This window comes from Elephantulus edwardii, unplaced genomic scaffold (assembly GCF_000299155.1).
Source record: "Elephantulus edwardii isolate Elephantulus edwardi_28Jun2011 unplaced genomic scaffold, EleEdw1.0 scaffold00248, whole genome shotgun sequence".
Classification (NCBI taxonomy): Eukaryota; Metazoa; Chordata; class Mammalia; order Macroscelidea; family Macroscelididae; genus Elephantulus; species Elephantulus edwardii.
Genome location: NW_006399998.1, coordinates 4,152,858 through 4,170,593, shown reverse-complemented (window position 1 = coordinate 4,170,593; position 17,736 = coordinate 4,152,858). Strand labels below are relative to the sequence as shown.

The 17,736-nt window shown below is 39.5% G+C and overlaps 1 pseudogene; it reads left to right on the top strand.

The window, feature by feature from the left end:
• Positions 1-17,517, top strand: part of LOC102866699 — a 28,421-nt pseudogene extending 10,904 nt beyond the window's left edge.
• The last annotated feature ends 219 nt before the right edge of the window (positions 17,518-17,736 follow it).

Genomic DNA, 17,736 nt, shown 5'->3' with positions numbered 1-17,736 from the left:
AATTACAATGCCATAAAGCCGGAAAAGACTGCTGCTATTTCAGCATCACTGTTGTATAAATGTATGTATCTTCTAGGGGTTAGGGAGCTCTGCCAAAGGGGCCCTTCCCGTTCTCGGGGACAGCCACAGGGCTGGCCACAGTTGAGCGTGGCAGCCACGTTTATATTCTGCCGCACACTCTGGCTGCTCTTCCCACGATGGAAGCAGATGCCTCCTGAGACCCGTGTGCGTCAGAGGCCGGTCATTTTCACCACTGTCCTCCCACCCCTTTGTACCAACCTCATTGCTCCTGTTCACCTCACGCTTGGTTTCTGTAATCTCTCATTTTCTTCTCAGAATCTGGTATTTGGGTCCTTGTCAGCCAGTGTGATGTCTAGAACCAACCACCATGTAGCACAAGTATGCAGTGTCTGACCAGCTATCACAGCCTGGTGGAGGCAGCTGTGTGTCTACAGGTTCCTATGTTACCTCTGTTCAGCTTCCAGATCCATCACTGTGCGTGGCTATCTCTGCAGACAAGTACTGTAGCAAGTACTAACTTCACACATCATGTCAGGAATAAGGTTTCATTTGAGTCGATAGGCAGAAGATTTTTTGATGTCCAGTTCACATGCTACACACCTACACAAACTCAGAGGCCCGTTTACTACTGCATAGCATGCACCACAGTGAGTGGGTGTGACGTGCTCTTTGTCCTTGCTGCAGGTAAGTCACTTGGTGAAGCTGTTTTCCAGGCCTTCATCGCACGCATGTTCCCTCCATTTTTTAAAATCTGTATTTCCAATCATTTAACCCTAGATAATGTGGCTTGGATCCCTCGTATCTGTCCTTTTCCCCAAACCTGGTACTCCAGAACTACATTTTTTCGAATCTTTTCTTGTGGCTAGCATTCTGGCCCTGTTTTTGTTGCCGCTACCTAGGGAACTTACTCTCTTACACACTGGATTGGATAGCCCAGATTTCCATGAAAAATGCTGCATGCTCCAGCCCGTTAACCAATCGTCTGAAGGACAGTGCTCTTGAAGGTAGATTTTAAATACAGCATGATTAGAAGTGTGCACGACCATCACTTTGCTGGTTTTCAAAATGTGAACAGTGCCACAAGTTAAGAAATGAATGAATAATTTATGTTTTAAGGTCAGGTGGTAGAAATGAGGTATTAAATACCATCTGCACTGTCAAAGTAAGTCTCAGGACATCTTAGGCCATTTCAGTGGACTTCAAGCTAACAACGCTTCTCTGATTCCTGTCGATGTGTCACACTCTCACAGCCTAGAACTAGCACTTGCACAAGAGTGACAAGCATATTTTAAAATAAGTCCAGCCGTCTGTGCTCGGTGCTCTAAGTTGGCTACAGGTACATACGGAATAAAGGACCGCAGCCCTGGGACCACACCACAGCTCAGACAGTGACAACCGAGGACCTTCCACTCATCTCCATCTGTCTGCCAGAATTGGGTGCTGTTCCTGAGACTTCCCGATTGTGGAATTTTAGGAGAGTGTGTGCATGGAGAAAGGGAAAGCTGATGGAGAGTTAGGGACAGAATAGTGGTTCCTATCGTCTGGTGCACCCAGAATACCCACTTGGCCCAGTTTTCAAGAAGGGTAGGGAAAGGAAGGAGGGGTTGCAAGGTTAGTGTGGAGTCTACATTTCTCAGCTCATGAGTTTTTTTTCTTTGACCTTTTCCACTCTTTTTCTGTACCTCCCACCCACACATCTACTCATTACTGAAATTCAAGGCCAGAAAGTTAGGGGCAGATAAATGGCAGTTTAGTCTTCCTAGTACTAGTGCACCCTCGGCTCGGAATTCCAATTGGGAGCTCCATAATTTCTACATATACTTGAACTATTTCTGAGCTAGTTGCTTCTGATCAGTTTTTGTTGTCCCTTAATGGTCATCATCCCAAAAGATTATTGGGAGGAGAGTAGGGTCATTGGTGAGTGACCAGAATTCGGCCGTGGTGAGTAACAGTTCCCATGACTCCCTTCTCTGCCCTAAATCACCTCTTCATTTTGCAGTAGGGGTGGTTTCCTGGGCCCCAGCTGAAATCCAGAAGCCTATTCCTTCACAAGGAAACTTGGCCTGCCTCTCTGGCTGCTTCACCAGGAGGGGCTCAGGGGAGAAGTGGTGGGAGGCCACTGCAGGACTAGGTCCCTGCATTGGCTGCACACACAAGCTGTCTTGAGCTGGTTCACTCACAGCTCTGCATGTGGCTTGAAAGTGTTTGCAGTCCAGAAGCCAGGATACCGCAGCCTGTGGAGTGTCCTGGATGAGCTCTCCTTCTCAGTCCAATCATGCTGACCTTGGGTGTGGATGGCACAGGTACTGCTTCTCAACAGGAGGTGGGGAGAAGCCTGTTAACCATGGGAAGACCTTTCTGTGACAGCAGCTTTTTCCTGCCTGTTCGGCCAAAGTGACACTGGGCTTTTTCCAAGTGATGTAATTACACATCCTCTCCAATTAGTTTTTAAAAATGTTTGGAAGTACTGTGGTACAGTCTCTTTTATCTCTAGAATCTATGTGAATTTTATTCCTCCCCACCGATATAATGACAGCTTTTGTTCTTTAAAAAAAAAAAAAGAAGATCTGGAACATAACAGGCTGTTTTTTTCTCAGTCACCACAAAGACACAAGTTTTCTATCAACTTCTGATATAGACGGACTTGGAGATACATGCAAGTCAGAAACACAAGGTTCTCACTACAAGATTTTTGTTACAAGGGGAAGCTATTCAAATTGAGCAATTACCAGACAGAACGAAGCTCTTCAGTTTAAACTATAGACACCTTTAAATGTAAATTAAAATTTTATGATGATGCTTCCTATAAAAACAAATTCATTTCGATATATTATAGTTTGGAGACATAAGAATAAGACTTTAATCATAGAAATAAATAGTATATGAGATAATATATTCAGCTATTTTGGCTGGGTAGTTTTATAAACTATTCCAAGCAGTCCTTGGACTTTCATTTTAGCAAGTCAAATTCCAACAGCTTTTTCTTTTTAAAGTTACTTTTTAAAAGAGTAAAATTTGGTCATATACATTAGTAAACACTGGACTGGAGTATCTACTATGAACTTGATTCTTAATAGGTCTCAGGGATTAAAAAATTATAAGTTGTGGGAGTGGGGAAAGACTTTATTGGTATAATAAATAGTTCCTTGGGAGTGTAAATGGTTAGTGAACTCAGTTGTTAACCAGAAGCTTGGAGGTTCAAGTCTTCCCAAAGATGCCTTGAAAGAAAGGCCTGATAATCTACTTCTGAAAAACTATTCATTGAAAATTCTGTGGGGAATAGTTCTAATCCAACCCAAATGGGCTTTAACATATCACAAAAACAAAGAATGCCAATAATTTCTGTAGGACATAAGGGACTAAGGTTGTCTAAGGAGGTAGCGGAGTAGGAAAAGGAGTGGAAAATGTCTTCCTTTTGGTCTGAGAGAATAGGATACACATAAATGAAAATACATGATATATTTGGGGACCAGTGAATAGTTAGATATTGTGGACATTCTAAAGTAGAAGTAAGTTCAGCTCAATTGTGATATTATATGAGAGCATGGGAAATTGAAGATAAAGAGAATTTAGAGGGAGGAAATACTAGTAAGCTATAATAATGGTTATTAATTTTGTAATCTAATTAGCTAGTGTCCTAATACTCTACTATGTATACTAAAGAGCCTAATGCAATTTGAATGTTAAACACAATTTTGAAAAACAGATTTTAGTGTGTGAACTGTAACTCAGTAACTATTTCTTGTCCAATATTCTTTTATGATAGAAATGTAAATCATATTGTCTTCTGAATTAGCAGGTATCATTCCTATTCCTAATTTCATCACTTGTTTTGTCATAAATCTCTGAGTTTGCAAGACAGAGATAGAGAGCTAGACAATGACTAAGGATGACAGAAGAAGAATTGATGCCTTCAAATTGTGATGCTGGAGAAGAGTCTTGAACATATCATGGACTGCCAAGAAAACAAATAGGTCTGTGTTGGAGAGGGTGAAAGCAAGTCTCTCCTTGAAGGATAGGATTTTGAAGCTTCATCTCACATACTTTGGGCACATGGCCAGGAGAGAACTGTCCTTGGAGAAAGACAGCATGCTTGGAAGGGTGAAAGGACAGCGCAGAAGAAGAAGACCCTAGATGAGCTGGATTGATAGAGTGACTGGGGCAATGGGGGTTGGTGATTCAGAATTAGTGAAACTGGGTTAGGATAGGGTAGGGTTCAGAGACATAAGGTCGCTATGGGTTGCAGGTGACTTGATGGCACAGAACAACAACAATATTCACATTACACTGTTGTTATATGAATCAAAAGAATAAATGAGAATCCCAATTCAAAAGTGCATTTCTGCAAAGAAGACTTGAAATTTTCTTTGAGATTATGTTGAATCCATAGACTACTTTGGGAAGAATTGAAAATTATCAATATAGCAAGTCTTTCAAATTCATCAACATGGTACATTTCCCCACTTTTTAAAGTATTTGAGAAGCTGGACTCTATGAAGAAAAATGTGCAGTTAAGATTGGTGGAAGACTGATCATGAACCTTTGTTATGCAGATGGCACAACCTTATTTGCTTGCTGAAAATGAAGAGGACTTGAAGTATTTGCTGCAGAAGGTTACACACTGCAGCAGTTTACACATAGCAGCTTTCGATATGGACTGCATCTCAATGTCTAGAAAACAAAAAATCCTCACCACTTGACTGATATAGGAGATCGGGAGACATATTGTAATGGGAAAGTCTGTAGCCAGGGACCCCCTCAATATTGAGGAGTAATGGTATCAGTTTGAGGACTAGCATGTGCCTGATTCAGGCCACATCCTTTTCAGTCACTTTCTATGCATCTGAGAGCTGGACAATGACTAAGGATGACAGAAGAATTGATGCCTTTGGATTTTGGTGTTGGTTAGGAATGTTGGGGATCCCATGAACTTCCAAAAGAACAAACAGATATGACTTGAAGAAGGTGCAGCCAGAGTGCTCCTTAGAGGCAATGATTATTAAGTTTCATCTCACATACTTTGGGTTTGTTGTTAGGAAAAGTTATTCCTTGAAGAGAAACATCATGCTTGGGAAGGTGGAGGAAAGGGGAAAAAAGAGAGGAAGAACCTCTACCAGGTGTGTTGACATGGTGACTGTGGCAATGGGCTTGAATATATCAGAGATTGAGAGGATGGTATGGAATGGAACAGTGTTCAGATCAGTTGTTTTTTCATAGAGTCGCTAAGAGTTGTATTCAACTTGGCAGCACAAAAAGTACACACTCAGTACCAGGCTAGACTTTCTCTTCAGCACTGATAATTGTAAAAAATGAATATTAATTTAGAATTTATTAATTCATTGTAAAAAGTAATATTATTTTTTATTGTAAAAGTAATAATCAGTGAAACCTAATCAATGGGGTTCCAAACATAATGTCAACATGCTGTGTTCCACTAGCTTTAGAAGTGTTTATCACTTCTGTATTTCATTAATGGCCCTGGTTCCTCTTCATTACACAAAATATTTATGGAATATAAATTATTTCCATTTGAAGGGTACTAATTTAGATTGCCAAGTTGCACTTAATTCATCCCATTGAGAGTTGGTTGCAAATACAAATGAAGAATTAATGACATTTTGATGGTGCTTTCTTTGTATAATAGTGCTTCAAACCTCAGTCTGGGAAAGGATTATAGAAATGAACACTGGCTTTAGAACTAGTTTGATTTATGTTCAAAGCTCAACTTCATTGGTAGTTGTATGATTGTGAGTGAAACACTTACTTCCCTGAGTTTTAGGTATTTTTATACAAAAGAAAAGCTTTGTGTTATATTATTATGAATTAGTGTTCTCAGTTATGCTTACACATAAAGCATCATCCCACTCTCTTCAAGTTGGTACAGATTCATAGTTTCAGAGTTCATTGAGTTTCAGAGGCTACAAATCTTTACAGAAGGAAACAATCCATTTTTATCCCCAAAAAGGGACTAGTAAATTTGAACCACTAACCTTTCTATTAGAAGCACAACAGGTAACATACTATGCCATAAGAACTCAAATGGTCAGCCAATGTTTGAGGACTCTAGGTAATCTAATAATGTCCTCTCTACCTCAAATGCCAAACCTCCCATCAAAATTAGAATAAAAACAAACCAAAAGTCAAACAAGCCATTTGCTCTCAAGTAAATTTTAACTCACGGCAACCTCATATGTATCATAACAGAACTACTTTATTGGGTTTTTTAATTATGGAGTTTTCAGAAGCAGATCCCTAGTGTTTCATGGTGGATTTGAACCTCCAATCTTTGTGTTAACAGTCAAGCCTATCACTCAGAAACTTCCACAGCCTATGAGGACCCATGAGTTTTCATATTAGTCTGGGCACGGCAAACCTGAGGTAGAAGATAAGACAGACTAAGAACACTGTGACATCAAAAAGAGGCTGAACTAAGACACTGGAAGTAGTTGTTGGGTGAAGTCAATTCCAATTCATAGGAATCCTATAGATAATAAAATGAAATGCTGCTAAGCATGTCTTCAGAAGAAAACTGAAGGTAGAGAATGGGGTAAAACAATAAGGGCCAGAAGAACAGAGACAAGAAAGACCAGACATGAAAAAAGATGGCCTAAAACATCACTACAGCGTAGAATTGGTTTAGAAGCTACATCTCTTTAACATGGATTACCTTTTCCACTGATTCCCTTTTCTGTGTCAAATAGTCATACCCTTTCCTTTTCTCTCTTCTTTAAACAGAGTCTCTAAAAGACAAGCGTAAGTTATTGTGGTCTTTTACTCAACTCTTCAGACTCATTGTGACCCCATATTTGATATTGTAGAACTGTACTCCACAGAGTGTTTTTGTTTTTATTTTCCTATTTTACATTATTTTTTATACTAGTTTATTTACAAAATTCAAATACATTGTTTTTCACACCAGATCATTCCAATTTCCTTCACCCTCCTACCCTTCAAATTGTACAACTCATGATTAATTCCCCCTTCCACATTCTCACCCATCTGTTTCCACTCTTCCCCCACCCCTTGCCTTGGATCCTCATACTCATTCTACAATAATGGTTTTATACAGTATTCATCCTTGTAGGACTGAGTAGTTCACTCAGCATAATGCTCTCCAGTCCCTCCCAAGTTAGCTAATAATTTTATACTAGTTTATATACAAAGTTCGTAAAATTCATACACATTGTTTTTCAAACAAGACCTTTTCAGTTTCCTTAACCAATCCCTCTTTCCACCCATGAAATTGTGCAACCCTATGTTTAAGCTACTCTCCCCCCACCTGCCCCCCCCACCCCGCTCCTTGGATACTTGTATATGCTCTACAATAATGGTCCTATACAGAATTTGTCTTTATAAGACTGAGTTAGCTCACTTAGCATAAGGCTCTCCAGTCCCTCCCATGTTAGGGAGTAATTTAGAAAATCATTTCTCCTGCATGCTGCATAGTATTCCATTGGGTGAATGTATCATAATGTCTCAATCCATTGTGGTTGGGCATTTGGGTTGTTTTCATGTTCTTGCTATGGTGAATAATGTTGCTGTTTACATTGGTGTACAAGTCTCTGTGTCTCACCTCTCATTTTCTCAGGGTATATTCCAAGTAGTGAAACAGTTGGATCATATGGGATTTCTATGCCGAGCTTTTTGAGGAAATGCAAAACAGCATGACACTGGTATAATGACAGGTACATAAATCTATGGAACAGAATTGAGAACACAGACATGGACCTATCTGTCTATCGACAAGGAAATAAAAACTATCAAATAGGGAAATAACAACCTCTTTAACAAATAATGTTGACAAAACTGAACTGCTACCTGTAGAAAGCTGAAACAGGATCCACATCTCACACCATATACAAAAATCAGCTCCAGGTGAATCAGCCTGGGAGTAAAGTCTAAAACCATAAAGTTAATAAAAGACAAACTAAGACCAAGCTTAGAAGACTAAGTCTACGGTTGTTGTTTTTGTTGATTGCCATCAAGAGGAGCACAACTCATAGAGACCCTATGAATCAAAGACCTGAAGCCTTTCCATAACTCTCATTTCTCAAAGTTCATAGAGTTTCCAGAGGCATTTTGTTTAGGAAGTGGATGCCACTCCTGTTTCTGCTTCCAGTCTATGGTACCAAGAGGCAAATACAACCAGAAATGCACTATCTAGAGAGGATAAAATTGATGAATGGGACCTTCTAAAGATTAAATCCTTGTGCACATCAAAAACTTTTTCCAATAGAGTGAAAAGAAAATATTTGACCATACCATCTCAGACAAGGGTCTTATAACAAAGTTTGCAGACTATTCTTGGGCCTCCATAAGAAAAAGATTGATAATTAAAAAATGGCAAAAGACATGGACAGACTTTTCACAAAGGAAGAAATTCAGATGGCCATCAGACAGATTAAGAAGTGCTCAAAATCACTGGCAATGAAAGATGCAAATCAAAACCACAATGAGAGACTAGCTCACCCCAGTTGCTGTTGTTGTTGTTAGGTGCCGTCAAATTAAGTATGACTCATAGTGACCTTATGAATGAAAGATATGACCCCTGTTCTATCCTGCCCCATCCTCACACTTCCTGACACACAAGCGCCTGTTGCAGCAGTCACCATGTCAATACACCTGGTTGAGTTTCTTCCTCTCTGTTGCCCACCTTCTACCCTTCGCAGCATCACACACCTCTCCAAATAATAACACCTTCTAGCAACATGCACAAAGTATGTGAGGCAAAGTCTCATCATTCTTGCCTCCAAAGGGCACTCTGGCTGCACCCTCTCTAAGACATATCTGTTCATTCTCTTGGATGTCCATGGGATATTCAGTGCTCTTCTTCAATACCACAGCTCAAAAGCATCATTTTTTTATTTGTCATAATTATTCATTGTCCAGCTCTCAGATGCATAACAAGTAATTGGAAAGACTATGTCCTGAATCAGATGCACCTTAGTCCTCAAACTGATATCATTACCCCTTAATAATTTGGAGAGGTTCCTAACTGCAGATTTTCCCAGGGCAATGTGGCTGCTTATTTCCTGACTATAGTACCAAGTGTGTTAATTGTGGATCCAAGCAAGATGAAACTGTTGACAGTTTCAATCTCCTCTCCATCCATCATGATGCTGTTTATCCGTCCAGTGGAAAGAATCTTTGTTTTCTTGACATTGAAATGCAATCCATATTGAGGGCTGTATTCCCTGATCTTCTGCAAAAAGTGCTTCAAGTCCTCCTCATTTTCAGTAAGCAAGGTTGTGTCATCTGCATAATGCAGGTTATTTATGAGTCTCCCTCCAACCCTGATGCCAAATTCCTCTTCATCAATTTCATAATTTTAAAATTGCTTGTATAATTTGCTCAGCATATAGACTGAATAAGTATGAAGAGAGAATCCAACCCTGATATATGTCCTTCTTAATTTTAAACCATGCAGTGTTCCCCTGCTCCATTTGCCCAGCAGCCTCCTGGTCCAGGTATAGGTTCCTCATCCAAGTAGCAGTGGCAAAGTTTAGCAGGGTAAGCAATTACTGATGGAGAGGATGTGAAGAGGTGAGAACTCTTACACACTGTTGGCAGGATTATAAATGGCACAATCAATCTGGGAAGCAGTATTGTGTTTCCTAAAAAAATTGAACATAGACTCTCCATATGACCCAGCTATTCCATTATTAGGAATATACCTCAATGAAATGAAAACAGACAAAAACTGAGATTTGTACACCAGTGTTCATAGTAGAATTGTTCACCATCTTAAGAACATGGAAACAGCCCAAATGTCCAACCATGACTGAATGAATTGAGAAATTGTGATACATTGACACAATGGAATGCTATGCAGTACTCAGAAGAAACAATTTTGAAAAATATTATATAACTTGAGAGGAACTGGAAAGCATTATGGTTAGTGAACTAACTCAAATATCCTAAGGACAAATACTGCATAAGATCATTATTGTAAATATAGAAGGATAAAGATAAAACATGTATGGGAATCCAAGGGAGGAGGGGGTAGGAGCAGAGGGGTGAGGATGAGTAGGGGTGAAATCACAGAGTTGCATAATTTGGTGACTGGGGGAAGGGAGGTAAAAGAAATGAGAAAGATCCGGCAGATACCTGAAAAGACAAGGTAATGATGGGCATAGTCTAATGGTGATTTTATAAAACATAATGAATGGGAATGATTGTATGAAACAAAATATGAATGAAGAGTAGTGTGAAACACAATGTGTTTGTAACTTTTGTAACAAACTTTGTAAACTAACAAATATCCAATTTAAAAAAAAAAAGATCTTGGCTTGAATCAGGCTAGACTCTTAAGATTTAAGTCGTCTATTAGGGTAAATGCTTAGCAAGATTATCTGGTCTCTGTTGTTAGTGATTGTTTCCATTTTCTTTGATGCCTAATAACAACCTGGAAGCTAGTAACTCTATGGGCCAGATATTCAGGCTGACTTTGATGGGCAGATTTACTATTCTATAGGGTGTCGAATGGGCTCCTTCATTTGGCTGCAGTTGGGCTGGTGTGGTGGCTGATTTGAGACAAAAGCTCACTGGGAGGGAGGCATGAGCTTGTGTGTATATCCTCTCTGTTCCCCTGTGGCAACTTGGGCTGTCTCACAGCATGGCAGTCTCCGTGGTAAGGTTTTTTTTTTTCTATTGTGGTTTTAACAGAAGTTTACAGAAAAATTAGATTCTCATTCAATCATTGTTGCACACTTTTCCTCCCTCTCCCTCCCCTAGTTCACGTAAAAAAAAAAATATTCAGTATTGCACAATTTCCTCTCTCCTCCCCCCACCCCTCCTCCAGTTCACTTTGCAATGCACCTTTTATTCTGGACTGTTGTCATACAAATAATGCCTAATCATATATTTCTTTTAAACAGTTCTTTCCCTCATCTGTTCCAATGCAGTGTTCATTATCTACCCCTTTTTTCCTAGATTCCTCCCAACTCCCTATGTCAGTCCTGTTTTGTAACAGTGGTATTATGCAGTATTTGTCCTTTTGTGACTGAGAGATTTCATTTAGCACAATGTCATTTTAAGAGTCTTACATGAAAACTGGTTTTTGAGAGTAAAGAGGAACCAAGTGTCTTAAAGTCTCAGCCCCAAGTTATGCATAACTCTGATACAGTCTCTTTTAAAAGGAAAAACATTAATAGACCGGTGCTAGCCTGCTTTTAGAGGAGCAGAAATAAAACTCAGTTCTTTTATTTTTAAATTTTATTATTTTTTGTGTGTGTACCGTCAAATCAGATCTGACTGGTACAGGAGGAATTTGGCCCTCTTTCTCCAGCAGAGCATCTGGTGGATTTGGGCTGCACACCTCTCGGATTGCAGTGCAACTTTTTGCCAGTAGGCCACCAGAACTCCCTAAAACTCAGCTCTTGATGGGAACAGCAGTCTGCATTTCTGGAAGAGCACGGAATGTGACAGCCACCCTCAGAGACCACATTGTTCTTTCTCTGTAAATTGATGAGTCAGCTGTGTGACAGGTCTAAGCTATGTCTCAAATAGATACACATTCTATTGTATGCTTCAGGGCAGAGTAAGACACTCTGATTGTTATGGGATCTGGACTAAGGACTTTTCTAACATGGCCATTGTATTCTTTCTAAGGTCCACAAGAGTTCAATATACTTTTAATTAAGTATTTGTTGTTTAGTCCACTAGAACCGTGGGTGGTACGGTTTGCATTTTTCTATTAACATGAAGATTGCTGTTTGGAACCCACCCAGCAGTGCCATAGAAGGAAGGCCTGGGATTTTGTTTCTGGAAATAAATATATACACACACATATTGTGCATAAATTATATGTATATATTATTATATATGTATGAAAGCAACTACTTCACAAACAAACAAAAACAACAGCAAAACCACAGAGGATAGTTACACTCTTTAACATATGGGGTTTCTAAGTGTTTGAAATTGATTGCATAGCATCGTGCTTGGAATTCCCCCCACCTCATTTCCAAGCCCTGGTCTTTTCAATTACTTGTTATGAATCAGAGAGCTGGACCATGACTAAGGATGATACAAAAAGAATCAATGCCTGTGAGTTTTGGTTCTGGAGAATAGTATTGAATATACCATAGACTGCCAAGAGAACTAATAGGCTTGTGCTCGAGAGAGTGAAACCAGGCTGCTCCTTGGAGGCAAAGAATTTGAACCTCTCTCTCCCATATTTGGGGCATGTTTCCAGGAGGGGTCAGTTCTCGGAAAAGGCTATCATGCCTGGAAGGATGGAGGGACAGCGCAGGAGAGGAAGACCCTGGGAGAGATGAATTGATACAGTAACTGGGGTATTAAGGGTAGTTTTGCCAGAAGCAGTATGATTGGCTCAAAACAGAGCAGGATTCAGAGGTGTTGTACATAGGGTCAGTATGAGTCGCAGTCCACTCGATGGTACATAGCAAAAACATAACAATTAATACCATGGGAAAAGACAAACACAATCAAACAGTGAAGTCATGCTGGTTTCTGTATTCTAGTTTTTGTTATTTGTTTGCTTTTTGGTTTTGTCAGGAATGACCTTCTTCCCTTTCTCTTTCCTCCCATAGTCAAAGAAGCTGTTATTTACCTTTGAAACCCAGATCACATGCAACCTTCTTTATGGAGCCCTGTTGACACACCTGCCACCAGGTAAACTTGACCACTCCTTTTTTATGTGTTTGGCTCCACAAAAGCCTGAATACTTCCACCTTTGAAGCGATAACTTTATGGCATTAATATGCTTATTAATTAACTAAAAGGCTAATTAGGTCACTGGCAGATAGACTAGAGGGAGATACAGAGGGCACACAGAAATGAAGATCTGAGAACCTACCATAGGGTACAAAGAGAAATAAAACTTTTGAAGGATATGACTGTCTATTGAAAAAATATAATAAAATATAAGCTGAGTTTATAACTGTGATTTCAGGGATAGAGGGCTACAGCGAGTACTATGGAAATACTCTTGTTGACAGTTTCCAGGAGTCGATTCTGACTTCTGGTGATCCCATTTGCGTAGAGTATAACAGTAGTACATAGAACTTTCACTGGCTAGTTTATTGTATATAGAAGGCCCAATTTACTTCTGAAGTGCTTCAGGTGGGTTTGAACTTTCTGTTAATAGTCCTATGCTTAAACATTTGCATCACCCTGGGACCCCATGGAAATATTAGGAAGAAGCAATTTAACCACTTGGGTGGGGACTGCAGAAGACTCGGCAGGCTTCCTGGAGAAGATTTTGTATTTCATAAAAGTAGATTAAAGAGTCATCAATATACTAGTCTCATACATCACAATTTTGTCCCAAGTCCCAGGTATACCTGGTATGGTCTCACAAAAGTGAAGAGAGTTGTGGTCTGTGATTGTTTAGTGGAGACAAGGGTTTTGTTTATTTGTTTGGTATTTCTAAAGTTTATTATTCATTTCAATGAACATTTACAGAGACTTTAGATTTCCATTCATTCATTGTTGCATTTTCTCCCCTCCCAACCCTCCCCCCCAGTACACTAACCTCTTGGAAAAGAAAAGAAAAATTCTTTCATTGTTTTATAATCCCTCCCCCCAGGTCCACTCCACTTATACAGCCTTTGCTCTGGACTCCTGTCATGAAAAAAAATCCCTAATCACATATCCCTTTTAAACTGTTTTCTCCCTCATCTATTTCAATGCAGTATCCATTATTGAACCCACCTTTTCTCAGTCTCTCCCCAACTCTGATGTCAGTCCTGTTTTACAACAGTGGCACCATACAGTATTTGTCCTTTTGTGACTGAGATATTTCACTCAGCATAATGTCATCCAGGGCCATCCATTTTGAATATATTGCATGAGTTCCTTGTTTTTCAATGCAGCGTAGTATTCCATTGTATATCACAGCTTCTCTATCCATTCGTTTGTTGATTGGCACTTAGGTCGTTTCCAAATCCTTGCTATTGTGAACAAAGCCATGATAAAGATGGGTGTGCGTATATCTGCTTGGGTGTCAGTTTTGGTCTCTTTGGGGTATATTCCCAGTAGTGGAATTGCTGGGTCAAATGGTATTTCTATTTGCAACTTTTTGAGAAAGCGCCATACCACCTTCCACAGTGGTTGCACCATTTTACACTTCCACCAACAGTGAATAAGGGTTCCAGTTTCTCCACAATCTCACCAGCATTTCTTGCTGTTCTGTTAAATTTTGCTATTCTTACTAGGGTGAGATGATATCTCATAGTTGTTTTGATTTGCATTTCTCTTAGAGCTAGAGATTTTGAACATGTCTTCATGTGCTTGTTAGCTATCTGAATGTCTTCTTTGAAGTGTCTGTTCATATCCTGTGCCCATTTTTCAATTAAATTATTCACCTTTATCTTTTGGTGCTCAAGTATTTTATAAATTCTGGATATAAATCCCTTATCTGATATGTCATTACCAAATACTTTTTCTCAGTCTGTGACTTCCCTTTTTACCCTGTTGGAGAAGTTTTTGGATGTGCATAGGGATTTGATTCTTAGAAGGTCCCATTAATCTATTTTATTTTCTCCTGGTTGTAGGTTTTTCAGAATACTTGGAAGACTGTTTATGTCATGGATTAGGACTTGTAGTGTTCTTCCAAGCTTTTCTTTAATGAAGATTATAATCCTTGGTTTTAGTCCTGGGTCCATGATCCACCTTGAGTTGGTTTTGGTATATGGAGTGAAGTATGGATGTTGCTTGAGTATTTTGCAAATACTTTTCCAATTTTGCCAAGACTATTTTTTAAGAAGGCTGTCATTTCCCCCCTTAACTGATTTCATCTCCTTCTCAAAAATCAGTTGACCACAAATACATGGGCAGATTTCCGGGTTCTCAATTCAATTCCATTGATCTATGTGTCTGTCATTGTACCAGTACCATGCTGTCTTAACCACCACGGCAGTGTAGTAGGATTTGAAATAAGGGAGTGAGATGCCTCCTACCTTTTTTCTATTTTTAAGGAGTGCTTTGCTTATTCGGGGCTTCTTTCCATTCTCAATGAAACTGGAGATTGTCTTTTCCATATCGCTGAAGAATACAAGGGGGTTTTTTTATTGACAAGAGTTTTCTCACTGTGTAGTAAAAATGTGAGGACCCTGCTGAGGGCCAGAACTTCTAAGAAATTGGAAGGGGAAAATAAGTGCATTGCTTTAATACTGGTGTTTTATCAATTTCATTGCAAAACAAGGTGGGGGGAGTGAAAAGGCATTTGAACAATTATACATTTCCCTTGAACTCCTGTTTAACAGAGGAGTTACTATAATGCCATTAAGTTGTCTGTAACTCATAGCAACCCTTACGTATAATAGCTCTGAACCCTGCCCTATCCCAAGTTAATCTCACTGTCTCTGACAAATCTACCCCATTACTCCAGTCACTGCGTCAATCCATCTCATCCACGGTCTTCCTCTCCTGTACTGTCCTTACACTCTGGTAAGCATGATGTCCTTCTTGGAGGACTGGTCCCTCCTGGCAATGTGCCTAAAGTTCAAAATTTTTCAAAATTCTTGTCTACAAGGAGCAACTTGTTTTAACTCTCTCTAGAGCAGACTGGTTTGCTCTCTTGGCAATCAATGGTAGGCTCAATACTCTTTTCCAGCATGATAATTCAAAGGCATTGATTCTTCTTCTGTCACTGTTAATAATTTTCCAGTGCTCTGATGCATAGCAAGTAATTGAGAAGACTATGACCTGGATCACGTGTACTTTAGTCTCTAGACTGGCATTGTTGCTCTTTAACACTCTGGAGAAATCTCTGACAGTACATTTTCCTAATGCAATTAGTCTTTTGATTTCCTGACTGTTGGTGGCAAGAGTGTTGATTGTGGACCCAAGCAAGCTGAAATTGCTAACAATGAAATGCGCAAAGAGTTGAAGTTGGAAAATCAAAAGGGATGAACTCGCTCAGCATTTCTTAAGCTGAAGGAACTGAAGAACAAATTCAAGCCTCAAGTCGCAATACTTAAGTAGTTAGTATAATACTATTTTTATTAGATTATGCTGGTTTAAGAATCCCTAAATTTCAGTGCCTTAGAAAAACAAGTTCATGGTAGGGGAGCTCAGGTGGCCTAGTGGCAAGAAGCTGCAATTACAGTCCCAGAGGTGCACGGTTCGAATCCACCAGATGCTCTGCCGGGGAAGGAGGGACAATCTCCTCCTGTACCTGTCAGATCTGATTTGACGGTATACGCACACAAAAAGAATAAAATTTTAAAAAAACTTAAAAAAAAAAGAAAAACAAGTTCATTTCTCACTGACATTATGGGTTAACCCTAATGAGTGACTGACCCTAGCCTGTGGGTTTTCTCCATCCAGCATCCATACTGAATGAGAGATGCCCTTCTCGAATAGATTATTTTTAATTGAAAAGAAAGTGAAAATGATGATATGACCATGTGATAACTTTAAAAGGTTCTGTTGGGAACTGGTGTATGACACTTCAGCTCCCATTTAAATAGTCAAAACAAGTCACATAGAAAATCAGCAAAGTGTGTACCTTAGCAGAAGGAGTAGTGTAGGAGAGAAATAATAACACAAATAGCCACAGCTACACAGAACTCAAAGACTAAAAGGACTAGAAGACTACAGACTAAGAATAAGAGGGCTAAAACCTGATGTCTTTGAAGACAAAAACCACTAAGATGAAACAAAAGATTTATAAATGTAAATCTAAGCTGGTGAATTACAAGATTAACCTGTTAGATTAACCTCCTGAGCTCCCTAAGGAAGAGATACAAAATGTAGACATATTGCAAAGTGAACATGCAAGGATTTTACAGCCACTAAGGGCGGGTGGTGGGGGGGATAGTGGAAATGATTAAAAAACTAACCATCTAAGAGCAGCATATGAGGAGATGCTGAATATCTGCCATAAACCAGATGTAGAGCTGCTGTAGCATTTCGGAAACATATTGACAAGGAGTGAGTCTGTACAACAGGTGGACATTCCTCACCCTATGATCACTGTGCTCAGTGTAAGACCCATCACAGGGCTAATAGACAAGTACAAGCAATTCCATGTGGATATTTACTTCCACCATGAAGTAACCAGTTCAGATATCATGCTGTTTGAAGATGTGAAAATTTTGATGGCATCTGGTGTCTTTCGTCTTGAAGAGCTACCTTTTCCTTTAGAAAGATCTCATTACTTTGCTTCATGGGGAACTGAGACCTACACCTCTGGAAAACAATATTAGGAGATGGATGTGGATGAGTCTTTGGTTTGGCCACAGGAGTGTAAGGACACTAAGTTAAGGAGAATCAGCCCACTGATCACGTCTGTAGATATATTTCTTCCGTTATGTGTAGAAGAGGATGATAGAGACAATCTCTTTACCACATCCCCAGTCCTTTCTCACTATTATAAAGAAACCTCTTGAAAGGATTGGTGTGTATATTGATTTTGACAGTGGCAGTGTGAATTTTGTTAATGTTGATAAAAATTCCTCATATGGGGCTACACAACTTACCCCTTTAATTATCCACTCAAGCCTTTCTTTTGCACTGGCCACATGATATTGTCACATAGGCGAGAAGGTGGGAACTCATATCTGAGGAAGACCTTCTAAATGAAAGTTAGTCAATCACACTTTTCTACCTATTAGTTGTTTCTCTTTAATGTAACATCATTTTCACATTGCTAAATATAGATCAAGTATGTTGTTGTTGTTATGTGCCGTCGAGTCATTTCCGACTCATAGCGACCATATGCACAACAACCCTAAACCCTGCTCT